The sequence below is a fragment of the Kogia breviceps genome, chromosome 2 (assembly GCF_026419965.1).
Source record: "Kogia breviceps isolate mKogBre1 chromosome 2, mKogBre1 haplotype 1, whole genome shotgun sequence".
NCBI classification, from domain to species: domain Eukaryota; kingdom Metazoa; phylum Chordata; class Mammalia; order Artiodactyla; family Physeteridae; genus Kogia; species Kogia breviceps.
The window spans coordinates 59778209-59803908 of NC_081311.1; the positions used below are offsets into that span (position 1 = coordinate 59778209).

The 25700-nt window shown below is 35.7% G+C and overlaps 1 protein-coding gene and 1 non-coding gene across 7 annotated transcripts in view; one reads left to right on the top strand and one right to left on the bottom strand.

Annotated features, from left to right (window-relative positions):
- The window catches only part of ADK (adenosine kinase), a 499563-nt gene that overhangs the window by 278695 nt on the left and 195168 nt on the right, over positions 1-25700 (bottom strand). The window lies entirely within an intron of this gene.
- Positions 24240-24312, top strand: TRNAR-CCU (transfer RNA arginine (anticodon CCU)). Its single transcript has one exon. It is a non-coding gene; the product is annotated as a tRNA-Arg (tRNA).

Consider the following 25700-nt stretch of genomic DNA (forward strand, 5'->3'; position numbering starts at 1 on the left):
AAATGAGACTATAATAATAAAGAACTTCAAAGATCAAAATGTAACTCTTCTTTGATAATCATTAAGTCTAGAAATATGTTGGATCTGATCATTTAAAAAGTATTTGAGTTAAAAACAAAACACAAACAAATCTAATAAAAAATGGTTAAATAAGTTGAATACACATTACCCCAAAGAAAATATACAAATGGCCAACAAGTGCATAAAAAGATGTTCAATATGATTAGTCATTAAGGGAAATAAAAACATGATGATGAAATACCACTTCATAACCATAAGGTTGTTCATAATTTAAAAAAAAAAAGAAAAAAGAATCGGTGGGGGGATAGTGCTGGCAAGGATGTATACAAATTGGAACCCTCATACATTGCTGGTGAAAATGTATACTACTGCTGCCACTGTGGAAACAGTTTGGTGGTTCCTTGAAAAGTTACATGCAGATTTACCATATGATCCAGCAATTAAATTCCTAGGTATATTATCATACGAATCAAAAAGAGGCATTTAAACGATCTAAACAACCCAAATGTCCATCGACCGATAGTTAATAGAAAATATCCATACGATGGAGTATTATTCAGCTACAGAAAGGAATAAAGTGCTAATACGTATGACAACCTAGATGAACCTCAAAAATAAAGCCAAATAGAAAAGGTCATACAAAGCAATGATTTCATTTACATGAAACACTCAGAACTGGTAAATCCACAGTGAAAGATAACCTGCCAGTGGCTGTCAGGGGCTGGCAGGAAGGGAGAAAGGGGAATGACTGCTTTCATTCTGGGGTTTCCATTTAGAGAGATAAAAACACATCTTCGAACTAGATGGGGGTATGATTGTACAACACTGTGAATGCAGTAAATTCTACTGAATTGCACTTTAAGTGATTTGTTTTATGTTATATGAATTTTTACCTCAGTAAAAAAAAGAACATAAAAAAGAAAGATAAGACTCTTCAACCTAACTATTAATGTTACCCACTGAAGCATTCTGAAGGAGTAACAAGGCAAAATTTGCCTTTTAGTAGGGGTTTCAGCAACTCCATTAGACGACAAATTGGTGGAGAGCCACATTAGCTGAAGATAAAACAGAGGAAAATCATTCTATAACTTGGAAGAGAACAAACTAGAGTAAGAGAGGAAGGAGTGTCAGAGAAAGATAGTGGGGAACAGTGATACCCGGGAGGAGACTTTCTAAGACTACCAGGCAGATAAAGGAGAGGAAATCACAAAGAGGGCCCGTGACACTGCAGCTTAGTGACAGAATATATCAGAAAAAGAGCTGGAATTCATTTGCTAAGAGGCTATGAGAGACCTTCAAGATGGCGGAGTAAGACGTGGAGATCACCTTCCTCCCCACAAATACATAAGAAATACATCTACATGTGGAACAGCTCCTACAGAACACTTACTGACTGCTGGCAGAAGACCTCAGACTTCCCAAAAGACATATGTTGTTTTTCCTTTTTCTCTTTTTGTGACTGTGTATGTGTATGCTTCTTTGTGTGATTTTGTCTGTATAGCTTTGCTTTTACCATTTGTCCAAGAGTTCTGTCTGTCCATTTTATTTCTTTTATTTTATTACTTTAAAATGTTTTTATTTTAAATATTTTTTAAATTTTTTATTTTAATAACTTTATTTTATTTTATTCTTTTTTCTCCCTTTTCTTCTGAGCCATGTGGCTGACAGAGTCTTGGTGCTCTGGCCAGGTGTCAGGTCTGTGCCTCTGAGGGGGGGGGACGAGTTCAGGAGATTGGTCCACCACAGACCTCCCGGCTCCACAAAACATCAAACAGCCAAAGTTCTCCCGGAGATCTCCATCTCAACACTAAGATCCAGCTCCACTCAATTACCAGCAAGCTACAGTGCTGGACACCCTATGCCAAACAACTAGCAAGTCTGGAACACAACCCCACCCATTAGCAGAGAGGCTGCCTAAAATCATAATAAGGTCACAGACACCTCAAAACACACCACAGGACACAGTCCTGCCCACCAGAAAGACAAGCTCCAGCCTCATCCACCAGAACACAGGCACCAGTCCCCTCCACCAGGAAGCCTATACAACCCACTGAACCAACCTTAGCCACTGGAGGCAGATACCAAAAACAATGGGAACTACAAAGCTGCAGTAGGTGAAAAGGAGACCCCAAACACGGTAAGTTAAGCAAAATGAGAAGACAGAGAAACACACAGCAAATGAAGGAGCAAGGTAAAAATCCACCAGACCAAACAAATGAAGAGGAAACAGGCAGTCTACCTGAAAAAGAATTCAGAGTAATCATAGTCAAGATGATGCAAAATCTTGGAAATCGAATGGAGAAAATACAAGAAATGTTTAACAAGGACCTAGAAAAACTAAAGAGCAAACAAACAATGATGATAAACGAAATAAAAAATTCTCTAGAAGGAATCAATAACAGAATAACTGAGGCACAAGAACGAATAAGTGAACTGGAAGATAAAGTAGTGGAAATAACTACCACAGAGCAGAATAAAGAAAAAAAATGAAAAGAACTGAGGACAGTCTCAGAGACCTCTGGGACAACCTTAAATGCACCAACATTCGAATTATAGGGGTCCCAGAAGAAGAAGAGAAAAAGAAAGGGACTGAGAAAATATTTGAAGAGATTATAGCTGAAAACTTCCCTAATATGGGAAAGGAAATAGTTAATCAAGTCCAGGAAGCACAGAGAGTCCCATACAGGATAAATCCAAGGAGGAACATGCCAAGACACATATTAATCAAACTATCAAAAATTAAATACAAAGAAAACATATTAAAAGCAGCAGGGAAAAACAACAAATAACATACAAGGGAATCCCCATCAGATTAACAGCTGATTTTTCAGCAGAAACTCTACAAGCCAGAAGGGAGTGTCAGGACATATTTAAAGTGATGAAAGGGAAAAACCTACAACCAAGATTACTCTACCCAGCAAGGATCTCATTCAGATTTGATAGAGAAATCAAAAGCTTTACAGACAAGCAAAAGTTAAGAGAATTCGGCACCACCAAACCAGCTTTACAACAAATGCTAAAGGAACTTCTCTAGGCAGGAAACACAAGAGAAGTAAAAGACCTATAATAACAAACCCCAAAGAATTAAGAAAATGGTAATAGGAACATACATATTGATAACTACCATAAATGTAAAAATATTAAATGCTCCCACCAAAAGATACAGACTGGCTGAATGGATACAAAAACAAAACCCATATATACGCTGTCGATAAGAGACCCACTCAGACCTAGAGACACATACAGACTGAAATTGAGGGAAGGGAAGTAACAACTGACACTGTAGAAATACAAAGGATCATGAGAGATTACTACAAGCAACTCTATGGCAATAAAATGGACAACCTGGAAGAAATGGACAAATTCTTAGAAAAGCACAACCTTCTGAGACTGAATCAGGGAGAAACAGAAAATATAAACACCAGTCACAAGCACTGAAATTGAGACTGTGATTAAAAATCTTCCAACAAACAAAAGCCCAGGACCAGATGGCTTCACAGGTGAATTATTCTATCAAACATCTAGAGAGGAGCTAACACCTATCCTTCTCAAACTCTTCCAAAATATAGCGGAGGGAAGAACACTTCTAAACTCATTCTACGAGGCCACCATCACCTTGATGATGACCACCCAAAACCAGACAAACATGTCACAAAGAAAGAACACTACAGGCCAGTATCACTGATGAACACAGATGCAAAAATCCTCAAGAAAATACTAGCAAACAGAATCCAACAAAACATTAAAAGGATCATACACCATGATCAAGTGGGGTTTATACCAAAAATGCAAGGATTCTTCAATATATGCAAATCAATCAACGTGATACACCATATTGACAAACTGAAGGAGAAAAACCATATGATCATCTCAATAGATGCAGAGAAAGCTTTCAACAAAATTCAACACCCATTTTTGATAAAAACCCTCCAGAAAGTAGGCACAGAGGGAACTTACCTCAACATAAGAAAGGCCATATATGATAAACCCCCAGCCCACATCGTTCTCAGTGGTGAAAAACTGAAACCATTTCCACTAAGATCAAAACAAGAAAAGGTTGTCCACTCTCACCACTATTATTCAACATAGTTTTGGAAGTTTTAGCCACAGCAATCAGAGAAGAAAAGAAATAAAAGGAATCCAAATCAGAAAGGAAGAAGTAAAGCTGTCACTGTTTGCAGATGACAGGATACTATACATAGAGAGTCTGAAAGATGCTACCCGAAAACTACTAGAGCTAATCAATGAATTTGGTAAAGTAGCAGGATACAAAATTAATGCACAGAAATGTCTTGCATTCCTATACACTAATGATGAAAAATCTGAAAGAGAAATTAAAGAAACACTCCCATTTACCACTGCAACAAAAAGAATAAAATATCTAGAATAAACCTACCTAAGGAGACAAAAGACCTGTATGCAGAAAACTATAAGACACTCAAGAAAGAAATTAAAGATGATACAAATAGATGTAGATACATACCATGTTCTTGGATTGGAAGAATAAACATTGTGAAAATGACTCTACTACCCAAAGCAATCTACAGATTCAATGCAATCCCTATCAAATTACCACTGGCATTTTTTACAGAACTAGAACAAAAAATTTCACAATTTGTATGGAAACACAAAAGAGCCCAAATAGCCAAAGCAATCTTGAGAAAGAAAAACAGGGCAGGAGGAATCAGGCTTCTGGACTTCAGACTATACTACAAAGCTACAGTAATCAAGACAGTATAGTACTGCACAAAAATAGAAATATAGATCAATGGAACAGGATAGAAAGCCCAGAGATAAACTCACGCACATATAGTCACCTTATTTTTGATAAAGGAGGCAAGAATATACAATGGAGAAAAGACAGCCTCTTCAATAAGTGGTAATGGGAAAACTGTACAGCTATATGTAAAAGAATGAAATTAGAACACTCCTTAACAGCATACACAAAAATAAACTTAAAATGGATTAAAGACCTAAATGTAAGGCCAAACACTATAAAACTCTTAGAGGAAAACATAGGCAGAGCACTCCATGACATAAATCTCATCAAGATCCTTTTTGACCCACCTCCTAGAGAAATGGAAATAAAAACAAAAATAAACAAATGGGATCTAATGAAACTTAAAAGTTTTTGCACAGTAAAGGAAAACATAAACAAGATGAAAAGACAACCGTCAGAATGGTAGAAAATATTTGCAAATGAAGCAACTGACAAAGGATTAATATCTAAAATTTACAAGCAGCTCATTCAGCTCAATATCAAAAAAAAAACCAACCCAATTAAAAATAGGCAGAAGACCTAAATAGACATTTCTCCAAAGAAGATATACAGAATGCCAACAAACACATGAAAGGATGCTCAACATCACTAATCATTAGAGAAATGCAAATCAAAACTACAATGAGGTATCACCTCACACCAGTGAGAATGGCCATCATCAAAAATCTACAAACAATAAATGCTGGAGAGGGTGTGGAGAAAAGGGAACCCTCCTGCACTATTGGTGGGAATGTAAATTGATTCAGCCACTATGGAGAACAGTATGGAGGTTCCTTAAAAAACTAAAAATAGAACTACCATACGACCCAGCAATCCCACTACTGGGCATATACCCTGAGAAAACCATAATTCAAAGAGTCATGTACCACAATGTTCACTGCAGCTCTATTTACGATACCCAGGACATGGAAGCAACCTAAGTGTCCATCGACAGATGAATGGATAAAGATGTGGCACATATGTACAAGGGAATATTACTCAGCCACAAAAAGAAACAAAATTGAGTTATGTGTAGTGAGGTGGATGGACCTAGAGTCTGTCATACAGAGTGAAGTAAGTCAGAAAGAGAAAAACAAATACCGTATGCTAACACATACATATGGAATCTAAAAAAAAAAAAAAAAAAAAGGTTCTGAAGAAGCTAGGGGCAGGACAGGAATAACGACGCAGAGAAGGGACTTGAGGACACAGGGAGTGGGAAGGGTAAGCTGGGGCGAAGTGAGAGAGTGGCATGGACATATATACACTATCAAATGTAAAACAGATAGCTAGTGGGAAGCAGCCACATAGCACAGGGAGATCAGCTCAGTGCACTGTGACCACCTAGAGGGGTGGGAAAGGGAGGGTGGGAGGGAGACACAAGAGGGAGGGGATATGGGTATATATGTATACGTATAGCTGATTCACTTTGTTATACAGCAGAAACTAACACAACATTGTAACGCAATTATACTCTTATAAAGATGTTAAAAAGAGAGAGAGAGAGAGGCTATGAGAACCCAAGAGAAAATATGCAGTAAAGATTTAAAGGAGAAGGAAAGAAACACTGTAGGAGCTAAAACAATAGGAAGATCCAGCTATGGAAAAGATAGAGGAATCAGAAAAGGAAGAAAGTCCAAAGAAGAGGTATCACAGAAGCTAAGCCAGAGAGGAAAAAAGTTTCAAACTGGTGGTAGGGTCAACAGTAATAAATGCCATAGATGAGTCACATGAGATGAGAACTAAAAAGTGTTCAGTGCATTTGACAATGTGGCTCGTACTACCTAGGTTTCAGAGCAGTGGTAAGAGCAATTAAGAGATACAGAAGTATAGACTACATTTTCAAAAAATTCAACTGAAAAGGAAAGAGGACACATAAGGCAGATTTGGAGAGACATTTTGTTATTTTATATTGGGATGGGAGAGAATTAAAGCACATTTTTAACAAAGTTGGTGAAGGTCAGGGAGTGTATAAGATGTGAAGGTAGACTCAAAGATGAGAAGAAAAGCACAAATAAGGGATGTCAGAAATAAAATGAAAGAAGGGGAATAACTAATTCTCACATATTAGGTAGAAACAATAAAGTAAAGGTATGGATGTAATTAAGTGTGACTGCACAAGACACTGAAAACACTTTTTGAAGCCAAAATGGTTGCTTGGTTGAGAAGTTGGGAAGTTGTCTCCTGATAGAGGGATAGGAGACTGGGTAGATGTGGGGATAGGAATAAATTATTAACATAAATTCTAGAGAAAATAAGAGAGAAAGCTAACTAAAAGCAAAATAAAGAATTGAAAAGAAGGTTCACATCCTACACTGCTGGTGGGAATGTAAATTGGTGCAGCCACTATGGAGAACATTATGGAGTTTCCTTAAAAAAACTAAATATAGAGTTACCATATGATCATACAATCCCACTCCTGGGCATATATCTGGAGAAAACTCTAATTTGAACACCCCAATGTTCATAGCAGCACTATTTACAATAGCCAAGACATGGAAACAACCTAAATGTCCATCAACAGATGAATGGATGTGGTATATGTATACAACAGAATATTACTCAGACATAAAAAAGAATGAAATAATGCCATTTGCAGCAATATGGATGAACCTAGAGATTATCATATTAAGTGAAGTAAGTCAGACAAAGACAAATATCATATGGTATTACTTATTTGTGGAATTTTAAAAAACGATAAAAATGAACTTATTTACAAAACAGAAACAGACTTACAAACATAGAAAATAAACTTATGGTTACCAAAGGGGATAAATTAGGAGCTTGGAATTAACATATACACGCTACTATATAGAAAACAGGTAAACAACAAGGACCTACTGTATAGCACAGATTACTACACCCAGTATCGTGTAATAACCTATAATGGAAAAGAAGCTAAAAAAGAGTGAATATATAGAGTATCTATATATATAATTCATACACACATAAATTGAATCACTTTGCTGTACACTTGAAACTAACACAACACTGTAAATTAATGATACCTCCATTAAAGAAAAAAAGAAAAGAAAAGAAAAGGAAAGGAAAGGAAAGGAAAGGAAAGGAAAGGAAAGGAAAGGAAAGGAAAGGAAAGGAAAGGAAAGAAAAGAAGGTTCAGGACCCAACTTAGTCTGGAAAACTGAGTTACTCTGCCTATGTACAAACAACATGGTTTTATGTAAGTCTCTACCCGTCACTTATTCTGCTATCACCCTGATTTCTCTGGCAAGATATGCAATTTCAAATAAATATGATTCAGAATACCACAAATAACGAGACAATATTTATAAATTACATATGTTGCTTAAATTGTTTTTCATAATCAACCACATTAGACAGTTCCTCCTGTACTTCAGAAAATGTGGCTATATTGAATGGATCTGTACAGACAGATAAAAGTATTTGTTGATGAGAGCTTATTTAAAACAAAAACACCTTTGCCCTCCTCCTGCAGACAAACATAGGATAAAGAATTCCTCACTCTGAGGAAGCGAGCATTAGTCTCTTTCTTATCTCCTACTATCAACTATATATAATGTGAAATTTATATTCTATATATACATTGTGAAAGGGTTTTTAATATAGAACCATATTCATATAAAAGTAATCCATATGTTTTTATGTAAACTATTTTCTAGATTCTCAAAACAGAATGAGCTATATCTTCTGGCCACAAACTTAATCTAGATATAGATATAGATATAGATATCCTACAATGAAATTTGAAATAAATGGCCCATAGATTTGTATTAGACCCAGATAATGTTAAATCGACTATTTTAACACATCACACTTCGTTTTAGAAGCCTATGCTAATGCTAAATTAAGGGCTTTCTCTTAAATGTTCTATAAGGATAACATATTACAAATTACTCCTCAAAACACAGGATTAATACCTAGAATATCACATAAGGAGGGTCACTTAAAATCAATTATTTGTGGATATTACCTCATGGTATTTCCATAACAAGTATAAAGATATATTCTAATTTTTTTTTTTTTTTTGGCTGCACAGCATGCAGGATCTTAGTCTCCAACCAGGGACTGAACCCGTGCCCCCTGCAGTGGAGGCACAGAGTCCTAACCACTGACCTCCAGGGAATTCCTTAAAGATTTTACATCTGTCACAATCATGAGAAAATTTTAGCTTTAAAACTTTTTATCATAAATAAGTTGTGAATTAAGTCCAGTTTTTTACTTTGCATTACAATCTTAGCTACTGAAAAAAATATTAAATTAAAAAATTCTAGAAGTACTTTTATTCTGTGGGGATTAGATTCTTATAACAAACTATTTTTATTCAAGGTCATTACACTTTTATTTTTCAATATGTTCTGAAATGTATGTACATATATAAGAAACTTTATTCTTATAAAAATAATTTCACCCCTAGATATTCCAGGCTCAGCCTATCACTTTTTTAGTTTAACATATGGGGATGAGGAGAAAAACATTCACACTGCTCATGAGTCATAGATCAAAAATATGCAAATGTGATATAAAATATTTATTTTGTCTGCTTACACCAAACTCTAGTCATTAGCACCATATTTTCTAGTTATATTATCCACCTACGTAAGGTACAGGTTCAAATTGCAGTTCGGCTACTTACTTAGCATGAGGCCTTGCACTTCTTCTATAAACAAGTGTTAATTCTAAAACCATCAAGGGTCTGCTATTTAACTGTACTTACATGCTAACAAAGTGGTCAGCCAGTGTTTGCCTATCTGTCTCTTTCTCCTTTTCTATATCCAGGAACATGCGCGTGCATGTGCGCACGCACACACACACGAACACTCACACACACACAAACAAACAGAAAGACATGAGACCTCTGGATCAGAGACAAAGACAATCTATTACTCATGGCAAAAACAGCAGCAAGAGCAATATCTTAGTGCTGCTTCCCTGAGCACCAATCCTCATGGGGCAATGCAGTGAGGGCTGGATGTTACTAGTGCCAGCAAAGAAAGAGCATCTCAGGAGAGTAATCCCAAAATTTAGAAACTGATCTTCATAGGGTTTCTGCTCCAGAAAGAAAGATTATTCATTTCTCTACTAATACAGACAGTCCCTGACTTATGATGGTTCGACTTATGATTTTTTGACTTTATGATTGTGTGAAAGCTATACACATTCATTAGAAACTGTACTTTGTATTTTGAATTTTGATTTTTCCCAGGCTAGTTATATGGTGTATGATACTCTCTCCTGATACTGGGCAACTGCAGCTCCCAATCAGGCACCCAGTCACAAGGGTAAACAACAGATACACTTACAACCATTCTGAACCCATACAAATATTGTTTTTCACTTTTAGTACAGTATTCAATAATTTACATGAGGCATTCAACACTTTACTATAAAATAGGCTTTGCGTTACATAATTTTGCATAACTGCAGGCTGATGTTTTAGGCAGACTAGGTTAAGCTATAATGTTCAGTGGGTTAGGTGTATTAAATGTATTTTCAACTTGCTATGGGTTTACTAGGATGTAACCTCATTGTAAATTGAGGAAGATTTGTTTACACAAATCTCCTATGGAGATAGAAAGCTGAGGTCTTTTATATTTAATTCCTTGGGATGTCTCCAAGGAGGGACATGGTACTAGTTTTACTATCCAGGAATTTATACTTATACCAACACGGGAACTGTAAATGCCCTTGCTTAGAAGACACAGACTGTGCAGGAATATGAGAAATCCATGAATTATCTCCCAACATTCAGCCATCTGTAAATGGGGGTAATAGATATAGTAAAGTTACACTGAAGTATTAAAAGGTTTAGAAGTAAGGTGCCTAATAAAGTGTATGGAATAATTAACTATTTGAGACAGGAGGAGCTGCACTCGGCTTGCTAGAGATGCACAGAACAAGAGTGCTCTTGATTCACTTGGTACAAAAGGAAAAAAATGGAAAAAACCCCACAATGTATATGTAACAAGATACAAACCATCCTATGAAGTGAGTATACCATGAAATAATCTAATAACTTCTCCTATACAAACAAGATGAGAAAGATTCCTCCATTTATACTAATCAACCTCTTTTATAGTAACTTTCAAGCTGTAGTCTGTGATGTGCTAGTGGATGTTAACTGTAATTTTTCACAACCATCATTTTTACATGTAACAGAATACAATAAAAAAATCAAAATGTACTGCAAGGTACCAAAGGTAAGAATTATTCAGTCATATATACACACATAGGCTTCCTTGGAAGTAATGTAAACTGCATTTCTTAGTGTGGACTGACAAACATATGCATTTAGTAATATCATAAGATTAATAAGTAGCACTATACCCAAGAATTGGGAATTTATTAATAGTACCTAATGTTTACCAACAAATAAATGCTTAAGAAAATAAAATTGAGGAAACCTGTTTTAAATATAATGAAAATTAGAAAAGATATGGATCAACTGTCCAAATTTCAACTGAAGATAAAAACAACTGACTAAATTGTAAAAGAAAAAAAACGAGACAGTGCTGAGTCAGAAGGGCTAAATATCTTAATGAAAAAGTTGGGCAATGCTAAAAATCCTTGTAAGGACAATATACCCTTTGTGTTCCACTTCTGAAAATTCTATGTAGCAAAAATGAATCCAGCACATAATGAAAAGAATTACATAACACCATCATGTGAGATTTAATCCCAGGAATGCAAGGTTGGCTTAACATGCCGAAATCAATTACTATAATAATCATATCAATAGCACAGAAAACAAAACTCACATGATTATGACAACAGATACAGAAAAAGCATCTGGCAAAATCTAACACTGTTTCAAGTTAAAGAGACTCAGCAAACTAGTAATAGAAGGGAACTTCCTGCATATAATAAAGGGCATTTAAGAAAAACCCACGGTAAACAACATAGTGAATGACAGGATACCTTTGCCCTCAGACGAGGAACAACACAAGGATGTCTACTCTCACCACTTCTCTTCAACATTATACTAGAGGCTTAGAGGTGTTAGTCAAAGCAATTAAGCAAAATAAATAAATAAGTAAATTAAAAAATTAATGTCTTCCAAATTGGAAAGGAAGAAGTAAAACTCTCTATTTGTAGATGACATATTTAGTACATAGAAAACTCTAAAGAATTCACTGAAAAATATTAGAACTGATAAATGAGTTCAGGAACGTACAGGAAACAAGATCAATATTTAAGTAATGAATAGTGTCTCTATATACTTGCAATGAACAATCCAAAAATGAAATTAAGAAAACAATTCAATTTACAATAACATCAAAAAGAAAAAAATATTTGGAAATACCAAATATCTCCTTTAACATGCAAAACTTATACTCTGAAAATTCAAAACACCATTGAAAGAATTTAAAGATCTAAATAAACGGAAAAACACCCCATGTTGTGAATCAGGACTTCACACTGTTAATACGGTCAATAATACCTATATTGATCCTAATTAGAGTCCAAGCTGTATTTTTTGTAGAAATGAACAAGCTGATTCCAAAATTCATGTGGAATAGGGATGGGGGAGGACCAGGGAGTGATAACTAAACAGTATGGGGTTTCTTTTTGAGGTGATGAAAATGTACTAAAATTGACACTGGTGGTAGCTACACATATTTATGAATATACTAAAAACCATGGAATTGTACTCTTTAAATGATGAAATGTGTGGTATGTGGATTATACTGCAATAAAAGTATTTTTTAAAGTAGAATGAGAACAAAGATTTTAAAAGTTAAAGAACAGTTTAAAGGTACCAAGGAGCAGTAACACTTATGCTAAGTATATGTTTTACTGTTCTTTAAGTCTTCAAAAATTTGAAAATACAAATATAGCAACAATTAACCACAACAGCATAAACCTGAGCACACTGGTCTTGCACTGCATATTTCTGTACTAAGGAAGTTCATAAATAAACAACTGTCAATTTCCAATGAAATGACAGCCAAATAAATAAATATACAAAACTCCAAGAATAGTTACTTGTATTATGTAAGCAACTGCATGACATGGGTGACTATTAGGTGAGCTAACACATGGTGGATTTTTCAATAAGTTAAGTCCAAACACATATAAAACTCAAAAGGGCATAAATAAGACAGCAAAACAAATGAACAAACAAAACCAGAGACAGCAAGAAGCAAAAGTAATAATTTCAAAAATTAGTTCAATGTGTAAAATACACTATGGCAAGTATAAGAAATTTTGGTAAAAGCATAGTAAAAATTAAAATTTAAATGATTTTTGGCATTACTTTGAAAAGAAAGTTAAGACAGACATTACTTTGAATATACTTGCGTTAGTATACTACCAAAGAGAAGGGAAAAAACTGTAAGTAGAAAACTGTAACTCTGGATGTCATAAAGGCTATAGCACAAGAAAATGAGGACAAATGTTCATCAATCAGGTCGTCATAAAAATTCTCTCATTCTAAATTCCTGACATAAAGGATAATGGTAAATGTCTAATTAATAGAGTTAATTACTAAGAAATATTTTTTATGGAAGAAGGTTGACTATTTTTTAAAAAAAGTATTTGAGGGCTTCCCTGGTGGTGCAGTGGTTGAGAGTCCGCCTGCCGATGCAGGGGACATGGGTTCGTACCACGGTCTGGGAAGATCCCACATGCCGTGGAGCAGCTAGGCCCGTGAGCTGTGGCCGCTGAGCCTGCGCATCTGCAACGGGAGAGGCCACAACAGTGAGAGGCCCGCCTACCGCCAAAAAAAAAAAAAAAAAAAGTATTTGAAAGACAGCATCCAACCTTCTTCAGATCATACTAATCCTGGTATAATTATATTTTGCAAATGGACAATTAAATATTGATTAAATAAATTGCTCCTATAAAAATTTGCCACTCATTTTAATTTTTCAAAATTATGTACTTATTTAAAATTGGTAATACACAGCATGTTATAAAAATGATTAAAACAGTAAGAAAGCACAATGAGTGGAAAAAAATTCTCCCACAAATAGCAATTCCTTAGTTTTCCTCCACTGGTTGCCAGTTTTATATATATTCTTCCTGAGTTTCCATTTCTATTTGAGTTTATTTCTTGACTCAGTTTTGATCCCCCGATGTTAATCTATGTACCTAGATTATATATATATATATATATATATATATACATTGAAACTATATATCCTATATTTTCCAGAATAGTCCATATTTCTATTCACTTTATCAAAGCAAATGGGACATATGCCCTCATTTTCATAAAAGGTCTATTTGCTTACAGTTTTGAATAGTAACATTCAGAGTTTCCAAACTAGGAACCAGAATACATCTTCTGAAGCCTGGTTTAAAAAATATTTTAAGGGACTTCCCTGGTGGTCCAGTGGCTAAGACTCCGTGCTCCCAATGCAGGGGACCTGGATTAGATCCCTGATCAGGGAACTAAATTCCACATGCCTCAACTAAAGACTCTGCATGCCGCAACGATGATCCCATGTCCCGCAACTAAGACCTGGTGCAGCTAGCTATGTATATAGATATATTAAATATTTATTTAAATATTTAAATAAACAAATATTTAAATGCGTAAGTATTTTTTAAAATATATTTTAAGAAAGAAAAGTTACTAGGTGCAGAAATGAAAACTGTCATACTTCTCAAACTGTCAAAAAATATATGGGAATATAGGGAAACAACCAAGTTTTTCTCATATAATATAAAAAATGCAAAATTCAGATACAAAATGAAACACTGAAAACATTTCCTTAGATTATTAACCAGTACTTTATACCATTTCTTTCCCTCATACCAAAAAAAACTATTTTTTCCAGTCAATAGATCTGAATCCTAAAATTACACTTAATAAATATAAGTCTCTCTATGTATTTTTTTAACAAACCAAAGAATTTATAGTAATAGAATGTTAATATCAGCTCAAATAGTTTAAATTCCCTCATATGTAGGTGAAAAATGGCTCTTCAAAATGGAAGGGAATTTCACCAACTGGTTTTAAAATAACAGTGAAATAAAGAGCAGAAGAGACAAGACTACTTACTGTTGACCTCTGAGCTTCCTTCAATATAAAAGTATTATAAAGCGAAGAGTAAGCCAGCATTGATATAATAAAGGAATCTCCACTTTAATAAATCATTGTTTTAGGAAAAGGAAGTCTGCAAAATCTGAGAAAGCAATTTATCTTCAGGTGAATAAAACGAACAGCAATTGATCTTGTACACAGGGAGTGATCATTCTTCTACCAGTTACAAATACATCTCTGTTAAGCATCACTAGAATAGGTTGGGTGGTCTCCTGTTTTAAATAATTGATTCACACATTTAAGATTTAGGATGTATTCTGAAATTTTATGCCAAATGCCACCATCTCAGTTGGCTGATTAACTTGCCCATTATCTGGTCACTTTGTACGTCTGTAAAATGAATCCAACTTGGTATAGGAGCATACACCTGAGTAGCACCAAAGACAGATTTGGGGGGAAAGAGGAGTGTCAGAAGTAAGACCTCCACAGGAAAGTCACATTTAAGCTGAGACATATGAAATGGGCACAAATTGGTCAAATGAAGGAAAAGAATGTTACAGGAAAATTACATGTTTATATCAATGAGATGGGTCACCACCAAAAGTTTTGATTTATAGCCTAAAATTCTGAAGACATCATGAGTGTCGTCTAATATAGTCTATTAAGAGTTCATTTAAAAAATAAAACTATTCTAATTGTATTTGCAATCTTGAAATTCTGTGAAAAGGTTAAAAAAAGTAACACCCAAGGGAAAAATAGTTTACAAAATTAATTTTCATACAATTAGTTTCAGTCTTTTAAGCCCTAACTTTAAAGAAAATTTTAAGTACATATCATGAGATTATTCTGTCATGAAGAAATAATCAGCTTAAATATAAGACATAAAGAATGTCAATAAATAGAACATACTGAGTGACCAAATACTAATTTTATTTTTATTAATAAATTATTTATTTATTTATTTATTTATTTATTGTCTGTGTTGGGTCTTCGTTTCTGTGCGAGGGCTTTCTCTAGTTGTGGCAAGCGGGGGTCACTCTTCATCGCGGTGCGCGGGTCTCTCACTGTCACTCCTCTCTTGTTGCAGAGCACAGGCTCCAGATATGCAGGCTCAGTAGCTGTGGCTCACGGGCCACAGCTGCTCTGTGGCATGTGGGATCTTCCCAGACCAGGGCTCGAACCCGTGTCCCCTGCATTGGCAGGCAGATTCTCAACCACTGCGCCACCAGGGAAGCCCCCAAATACTAATTTTAGATTCAAAAGAAGTTGCAAAAATAATATAGAAGGCTCCCACATTACCTTCTCCCAGCTTCCCCTAAAGATAACATTACATAACCATAGCCCATTTTCAAATCCAAGAACTTGACATTGGTACAATACTAAACTGCAGACCCCATTCAGATTTCACTAGCTTTTATATGCACTCTCATTTCTGTATGTGTACAGTTTATGAGATCTTATACGCTGTATGGGTTTGTGCAACCATTACCACAATTAGGATATAGAACTCTTCCATTACCACCAAGAAAGTCCCTTGTGCAACTCCTTCACATTCACACTATCTACCTTTCACCTTCATCTTAACCTCTGACAACCACTGTAATGTTTTCTAAGAATGTAATTTTTTTTCATTTTAAGAACATTATATAATTGGAATCATACAGAATGTAAATATGTGCAATTGGCTTTTTTCACTCAGTGTAACCCCCTTGAAATCCATGCAAATTGTCTGTAGCAATATTTTATTCGTTTTTAAAGCTGAGTAGTATTCCATTGTACAGATGTATCACAGTTTGTTTATCCATTCACTTGTTGAAGGTTATTTGTATCGTTTCCAGTTTGGGGCAATAACAAATAAAGTGCTATGACTATATGTGTAGCAAGTTTTTGTGTGAACGTAACTTTTCATTTCTCTATGACAAATGGTCAGGAATCTGACTGTTGAGTCATGAAAATTTATGTTCAATTTTATAAGAAATGCCAAGCTGTTTCCAGTGTGGCTGTGTCATTTTACATTCCCACCAGCAATTGTATGAGAGATCCAGTCATTCTGCATTCTCATCAGCACTTGTTACTGTTATCATTTAAAAATTTTAGCTAATTATCACATGTTCTAAATTTGCACTCTTCTGTTGGCTAAAGATATTGAAAATGTTTTATATGCTATTTGTCATCTTATGTATCCTCTTTTATCATTTAACTTTTTTTTTTTTCTTGCAGTATGCGGGCCTCTCACTGCTGTGGCCTCTCCCGTTGCGGAGCACAGGCTCCAGACGTGCAGGCTCAGCGGCCATGGCTCACGGGCCCAGCCGCTCTGCGGCATGTGGGATCCTCCCGGACCAGGGCACGAACCTGTGTCCCCAGCATCGGCAGGCAGACTCTCAACCACTGCGCCACCAGGGAAGCCCTCATTTAACATTTTAACATTACCTGGTAAAGGAATATACAATATTTCCAAGTGTGTAGTTAATAAACTCTTGTACATAGTATGACAAGGATACATATACAAAAAGTTAATGAAGCTTTATGAATTAAAAGTGGAGAAAGACACATAAGTACAGAAAATATAATCTAATTTATTTAGAAAATATCATTATAGGGATCATTTGATTAAAGCTATTTATTATGATAACCCAGAAAAGGGACTTAAAAGTCATAGGGCACGCACCAGATGCTCTCAGTGCCCTTTCCCATATCCTTTGGACCTAACAATATCCCCTGGCTTCAGGCTTCCAAAAGCTAGAAGCTTCCTCTCTGTGCCAGAGGGATTTTCTCCTGAACTGGTGAAAGCTGCTATGCCCACCTGGGCACTAGGCATGTGCACAGCCTTCCAAATTGCACTCCACAGCCAATAACAGGAAATATACTTGCATTTCCAGTGAGTTAATTCTGAAATCGATTTCAACACTGATTTTTCTCAAAATTTCCCCACAGGATAAAGCCCCAGTAACTTATCATGGTAGTTCGATTAATGACTTTTTATTAGCTGCTTTGTGTTCCCTGAATCACCTCCTGTCACCCTTGCCAAAGTTACCTACATCTTCCAAATTGGCTATTTGTTTTAAAATCCTTGTTCTAGGTTCTGCTGCTGGGAAAACCTATAAAAATTAAACCACGCACAAAAACAAAATAAGTCTCATTAAAAATAAAAACATTTTAGGGCTTCCCTGGTGGTGCAGTGGTTGAGAGTCCGCCTGCTGATGCGGGGGACACGGGTTCGTGCACCGGTCCGGGAGGATCCCACGTGCCGCGGAGCGGCTGGGCCCGTGAGCCATGGCCGTTGAGTCTGCGCGTCTGGAGCCTGTGCTCCGCAACGGGAGAGGCCACAGCAGTGAGAGGCCCGCGTACGGCACAAGGAAAAGAAAAAAATTTTTTTTAAAGTAGTGACAATAAGATGTATAAATTTTCCTTTATCTATTTAATTTTTCTACTTATTACTATTAAAGTCACTATTACAAAACTCTTCAACTGTAAGTTAACAGCATGTTGCATACTGAAACAATTTCTTATATGTACATTAAATCAAAATTCAATAGTGAAAATTCATAGATGCTTATGACTACAAATGTAAGAAAATTTCAATCTGTGAAATGTAATAATTTCAACTCCTAGATTCAATGTAACATGATGATAGAGACCACAGAAAACAAACACATCAAGGGTTATTAGAAAGCTGCAGTAATCAGGGCAGCATATTGAAGACAGGATAGACATATAGATCAACGGAACAGAACACATAGTACAGAAAAAAAAACATATAATTGATTTTTGAAAAAGGTACAAAGGCAATTAAAGCGATTTAAAAAGACTTCAGGAAAGGGTACTGGCTGGAACAAGTGGATACCCATATGCCAAAGTGGGGATTAAAAAAAAACACTGGGGCTTCCCTGGTGGCGCAGTGGTTGGGAGTCCGCCTGACGGTGCAGGGGACACGGGTTCATGCCCCGGTCCGGGAAGACCCCACATGCTGCAGAGCGGCTGGGCCCGTGAGCCAGGGCCGCTGCACCTGAGCATCCGGAGCCCGTGCTCCACAACGGGAGAGGCCACAACAGTGAGAGGCCCGCGTACCACATAAAAAAAAACCCGAACATAAAAATATATTCAACATCATTAGGAAGTGTAAATTAAAACAATGAGATACTACTTTACCCCTGTTACAGTGAATAAATAACAAAAGCTAACAATACCAAGTGGTGGCAAGAATGTGAAGCCAATAAAACTTCACACACTGCTGGTGGTAATGTAAAATGATACAGCCACTTTGGCAGTTCCTTATGAAGCATGTGATCCAGCAATCTTACTTCTAGTGGAACAAAAATTTGTATGTCTGTATAAAGAAACTTACACAGAAATGTTTATAGCAGATTTATTAGTAATCACCAAAACTGGAAACAATCTAAATATTCCTCCATTGGGGATGGATATACAAGCTGCAGTACATCAACATGATGGAACACTACTCAGCCATAAAAGAAACAAATTACGGATACTCAACAAAAGGGATGACAAACTCTGATGCACTTATGCCAACTAAACGAAACAAGATTCAAAAGCTATGCACTATATGATTTTATTTATGTGTGTCAGGAACTCAAGTGAGTTGGAGAGAGGCTAGCTGCCAGGTTTCAGAGTAGTCTATTAAGACAATAAGCCAGGGAATTCCCTTGTGGTCCAGTTGTCAGGACTCTGTGCTTTCACTGCTCAGGGTGAGGTTCAGTCCCTGGTCGGGGAACTAAGATCCCACAAGCCTTGTGACAAAAGAAAAAAAAAAAGACAAGCCAAAGTGAAAGTAATAATTAAGTCTTTCATCACTTACTGTGATACTATAAGAAAGATGGTAAATCGGAGAAAGTGTCAGCTCCCCACTGCTCCACTTTCCCCCAAGCACCAGTACACTGGCAACTCCCTTCAGAGACAGCAATTCATTGGCTTTACACCAAGTCTGGTGTGTGGAAGGCAACTTTCCCACATAAACCCCACCAAGTAAAACCTTTGTAGATACCTATGATTGGCCTGAAAAATCACACACAGGTTTTTGGCCAGGAGCTAGATTCATCAGTATGAAACACTGGAAAAGGCAAAACTGTAGAAACAGAAAACTATGATATGGAATTTGATTTTACCTTGTTTTAAAAGCTAACAACAACAAAAAAGGTCTGATGCTGATTCACAGACAAGGGCAGAAGACACGAGACCCCTGGATGAAAGGCAAAAGATTATATTTTACTCAAGTCAAGGCACACGAACATGGGCATATTTGCACCAGTTCCCCTTGCCCCAAGTCCTATGCAGGTAACAGGATGGTTCAGATAGATGCTATGCATGCACTCACTGGGTTTGCACTGGCAGGTGAGGAACATAAAGCTTGGGGAATCTACCAATTTTATAGCAAACAGTAACTAAGTCTGCTCTTTGTCTGGGGAGAGACAGTTACCTCATGTTTGAAGTCCACCAGCTATATAAATAATACTGAGAAATGTCCTAGGAAAGAGAGTAGTCAGAGCCTTACAGTCTTGGCACACCAAGCAAGAAGGTCTGTCTCTGCCAACAAAAACAGAGCAGATCGCTAGGAGCTGCGGTGGGGGAAAGGCTGACTACAAAAGAGCACAGGGGAAGTTTTAGGGTGCTGGAACTAAAACATATCTTGCTCCTGGTAGTGGCTACATGACTGTGTGCTTATGTCAGAACTTATACAACTGTACATTAAAAAGGTTAATTTTATTTCATGTACGTTACACCTAAAATTTTTTTATGCAAAACAATACTGGGGGAAAAATGGTAAATCTTTTAAAAAAGAAAAGGAAACAATACCCAGGACTTTGTGGAAACATCCGCAGTGGCCTTTTCTCCATATGTCTTCTTTCGATTGCCAACTACTTAACAATGTTTCCAGCATTCATTTAAAGTTAATAAATTAAACACTTTTAGATATATTTAAATCACCTACTCAGATTTATTAAATCATACTCAGTTTCTAAATTTCTTGGTTTTTACAACAATTTCTGAGAAAGAAAATAGCTTAAATTTGTAAAATAAATTAAAAACATAGTTCACTGTTGCCTTTCAGCTTTCTAAATTAAGATATCCAAAATACAATAACATTTAGCAAGCTTCCCTTCACCCTCCCTACAACCAATATTAACTGACAAACAATAAATTTTCAAAATCATTAAATTGCCATTGTTCATGTTTCTCCTATTGACCAGTGATCTAAACATTCATTCTAGTTAAGAAGGTTTTTAATAGAATGTAACATCTGTTTTACGTTACATGGGAGACAGCAAAATTCTTCCTCTCTGACTGGATTATTAATGGTCATGCCTTCTATGGAGTTATTCTCTTCATCCACATCCCCACACTAGCTCTCTAAAGTGCAACATACCCCCTGATGTAATACATTTTCCTGCTAACTGTACAATACTGTAGACACCATAACTTTAATGTGACATGCTGGTATTTCTTTTTTAAACCACAAATGCATTTCTTATTCTTGATCACAAATTTAAATTTCCTGTATATTCCCAGCCCACCAGGCATTTTTTGTTTAAAACTGCTGAATAAAAATAGATGAATTCAATTTTTTGACTTGTCATCTCATTTTTTTAGACCTCTCTCCAACTCTTAGAATGGAAAAGTGAAAAGATATTTCTTTTTATCCTTTTACTATTAAATCAACTTAAGGTTAAAACACTGAAAACTACTTCTACTCCTTAAGAGTGATATAAGTCCAGGACACACATAAAATTATTTAAAATAATATGTTTGCATTAAATTCAAGACAAATACCTTTAATAACGGCATTCTTCAAGTGTTCATCTCTATAATTATTTTATTTTATTTTTATTTTTTTGTGTGGTACGCAGGCCTCTCACTGTTGTGGCCTTTCCCGTTGCGGAGCACAGGCTCTGGACGCACAGGCTCAGCGGCCATGGCTCACGGGCCCAGCTGCTCCACGGCATGTGGGATCTTCCCGGACCGGGGCACGAACCCGTGTCCCCTGCATCGGCAGGCAGATTCTCAACCACTGCGCCACCAGGGAAGCCCTTGTTTCTATTTTTAAGAAGTCCTCAAATTTGACATATAATCCTCATTTTATTTCTGAGATTTACATCAAGATTTGAGGCCATCTTAACATTTCACTGATTAAAACAAAAATAAAATAATATGCCAAATGGAGTTATTGTTGTACTTCTACTACCTTCAGTTTTTCTTAATTTTGTCCTTTATGAATGAATTCTGACAAAATTGAGATAAACCACATAACTACTAATGATTCTCAATTAGTTCTTCAGTTCATTTCCCTTGCCTAATTCTAAGAAAACCACATATGGTTTAAACCACTGGTATTTTTTGCTTTCTGCCAATACACAAAACATCCTTTTTTTGTGTTGAAAACACTCCCATGAATAGTTATAATAGTCTCCAAAGAGACCAGATGGTAATAAACACTAGAGCAGATTTGGAAGCTAACCATAAATTTACCTTTTCATAGTCTCACCATCATAATATAGTTCTTTGTGCTTATACCATTAAAAAAAAATACTGGTGATAGAAACAAAATGAGTATACTTTGCACTTAAATAAAAAGATACACAGTAATGTTAAGGTCTTTCATAACTACATATACCTCCCTCATTTCATATTGTTATCATCAACAATTTTTAAGAGAGCATCAGCTTGATAGAGCATGACATTACTAATGACATTATATAGTAAATTTTTACATTAGCAAAATTACTATTAAAGTAAAACTCAAGAAATATGATCCAGCTAAAGGCAACAAACGATTTCAAAGTTAAAGAAATAGAAACACAGGCTAATGTTACATACAATTACCACTGATTTTTATTTTGTTATTCTTCTGGGATATTAAATTATTCTGGCTTTCCTACTTCAATTGAAGTAGAATGGCTTAAATAATCATTTATCAATATATTTATTTTAGAGTATCATATTTCTGAGAAATAAAAATAAAGAATGGTTTTCAAAACTAGAAGCATGATACGAAACTTTCAAAACACATGTATATAAGACTGAAATTCAGGCATTTCCCTGCATCTGTAAAATACAAAAATTAGCCCAAGAATTAGCTTATTTTTCTACTTTTTGATGTAAGCTACAATAGTAAATTATATTAACTATATTTTCTGTATGCATTGTAATATTGCTATCTGTAATGTTTCTGGTATTAAATTATTCTTACAGCTCAAAGAAATGAATATATAAAGTCACATAGCAATGGAAGGATAGACAGAAAACAAATAGAAATAAAAATAAGAGGAAATAAAAAGTATGCTTAAATAAAAACAGGAAATATGAAAGGGGGGTGTGGTGGGGGAGAGATTACAGAAAACCAGAATAAAAACAATGTCTGTCCAAAAGGTATTTATCTTTTTGTTTGCTATTGTAAATGAGGTTTATAGTTTTTAATCCCGTCTATTAATTTAAGTGCCTAAGTATTTTAATTTTAAATCCACCTAATTTATTAATTCTTTGTTTACAACAGTATTCACTTCATTCTATTGGGGTTTTCCACAACAGACTCAACAAAGGTAGTGTTAATTTTATTTCCCTATTTTATCTACAAAATATGATACTGGCATTGGAGTTGAGAGAGACAAATTCTACTAAGCAAACATATATCTATTTTCTTTAATGTAAGTTGTTTTAGCATCTCCATAGAAGGTCCTATTTCTCTTTTGTTTTACTGCTATGAGAACAAATTACAGATTTTGTAACACTGAACCATCCTTGCATTTCCAGAATTAACTTCTCAACTTGGTCACTGACAATTATTAATGTGGCACTAAATTTATTTCCAAATATTGTATTTGGGCATTTTTTCACAACAGTCAAAAATAGTATTAATCTATACTTTTAGTTTTATGCTTGCTTATTTTTCTTTCTGCTATCCTTGTTGGGTTATGGTATCAATGGGAAACCAGCTTGAAAGAAAAGAATCTAGAAGGGTTTTTTTTCCTCCTGTGCTGCTCAATGGTTTAATTATCTTAGAATAATCTGATGTTCACAAGTCTGGTGTATTTGCCAAGTGAAGTCACCTAGGATTTTTACTCTTGTGGAGAGGAGGCTCTTTGATAATCTGTTCTATTTCTTATATGAGCATTACACCACACAGATTTTTCTCTTTTAAGAATGAATTTTGCTAATTTATTTCTCTCAGAAAATAGTTCACTCCATCCAAGTAATTCATGTCATCCAGAGAAATGTAAATGTAAACTTTCAATGATATCTTACTTTTGATACATCATATTGATAAAGAAGACCCTGATTATATTCTGAATTGGTAAGGATGTATTAAAACAAACATATGCATTCAGTTCTGATAGAAATAAAAATTGGTAAAATGTTTATGTGGACAAATTTGACAATTTGTATAAAAATTTGCCATGCTTATGCTCTTTCAGCCAGCAATTCTTGCAATTCTTATTTCTAGGACTAAGGTATAAACATACACAGATGGAAGGGATTTCCCTGGTGGTCCAGTGGCTAAGACTCTGCGCTCCTAATGCAGGGGGCCCAGGTTCGATCCCTGGTCAGGGAACTAGATCCCACATGCTGCAACTAAGAGTTTGCATGCTGCAACTAAAGATCCTGCATGCCACAACTAAGACCTGGCGCAGCCAAATAAATAAATGTTAAAAAACAAAAACAAAAAAACCTATTCAGATGTAACCTTCTATGTAACTCCCACATAGGAAAAAAAAAAAGATATACAGATGGAAAATAACATGAATATTAAGGTACTCCTAAACTACCTTTGTAAACCATCTAAATGTTAAACAGTAAGAGATTCATTAAACAAATTATAATACTGGGACTTCCCTGGTGGCAAAGTGGTTAAGAATCTGCCTGCCAATGCAGGTGGCACAGATTCAAGCCCTGGTCTAGGAAAATCCCACATGCCGTGGAGCAACTAAGCCCGTGTGCCACAACTACTGAGCCTGTGAGCCACAACTACTCAGCCCACATGCCACAACTACTGAAGCCCACGCACCTAGAGCCCATGCTCCGCAACAAGAGAAGCCACCGCAATGTGAAGCCTGCGCACGGCAACAAAGGATAGCCCCCGCTCACCGCAGCTAGAGAAAACCCCCGCACAGCAACAAAGACCCAACGCAGACAAAAATAAATAAATAAATTTATTTTTTAAAAATTATAATACTATCATAGAATGGACCATTATAGCCATTAAAAAGAATTAGCCATATCTATTTCATACTGGTATGGAACAATCTCCAAGATATACTATTAAGAAAAAAAATAAAAATACAAAACTGTATATACAGTATAACATATGTAGAAAATACACATTAATAGATATGCACATAGCTGTAAAGAAATAAAATATTTCTGGAAGAACACAAGAAACTTGTTACGGGAATCATATCTATGTGAACTGGGTGAGCAGAGTATGGGCACAAGAGGAAAATCTACTTTTCCCTACATACTCTTGTACTTTTAAAATTTTGGACTTTGTGCCTCTTAGTTATCTGTTGCTGCCAAACACAGTGAGTTAAAATAAGAAACATAACATTAGATAGTTTTTTTTATGGGTCAGGAATTTGGGAGTGGTTTAGCAAAGCAGTTGTGTCTGAGGGTATCTCATTAGGTTATGGTGATTGGAGCTGGCTCCTGCACATGGCTAGCATGTTGGTGCTCGGGTAAAAAACTTTAGTTTGTTGTCATGAGGGCCTCTCCATAGGCTGACTGAGTGTCCTCATGATACAGCAGTTGACTTTTTTATTATGGGTATCCAAAAGAAAATAATGTGGAAGCAACAATACCTAGCCTCAGAAACAGCCCATCATCAATGCCACACACAATTCTAACACATTCTATTTGTTAGAAGCAAGTTACTAAGTCTGGGCATATTCAACAACAGGGAAATTAGGCTTTTAAATGAAAGAATGTCAAAGAACTTGAGAGAGA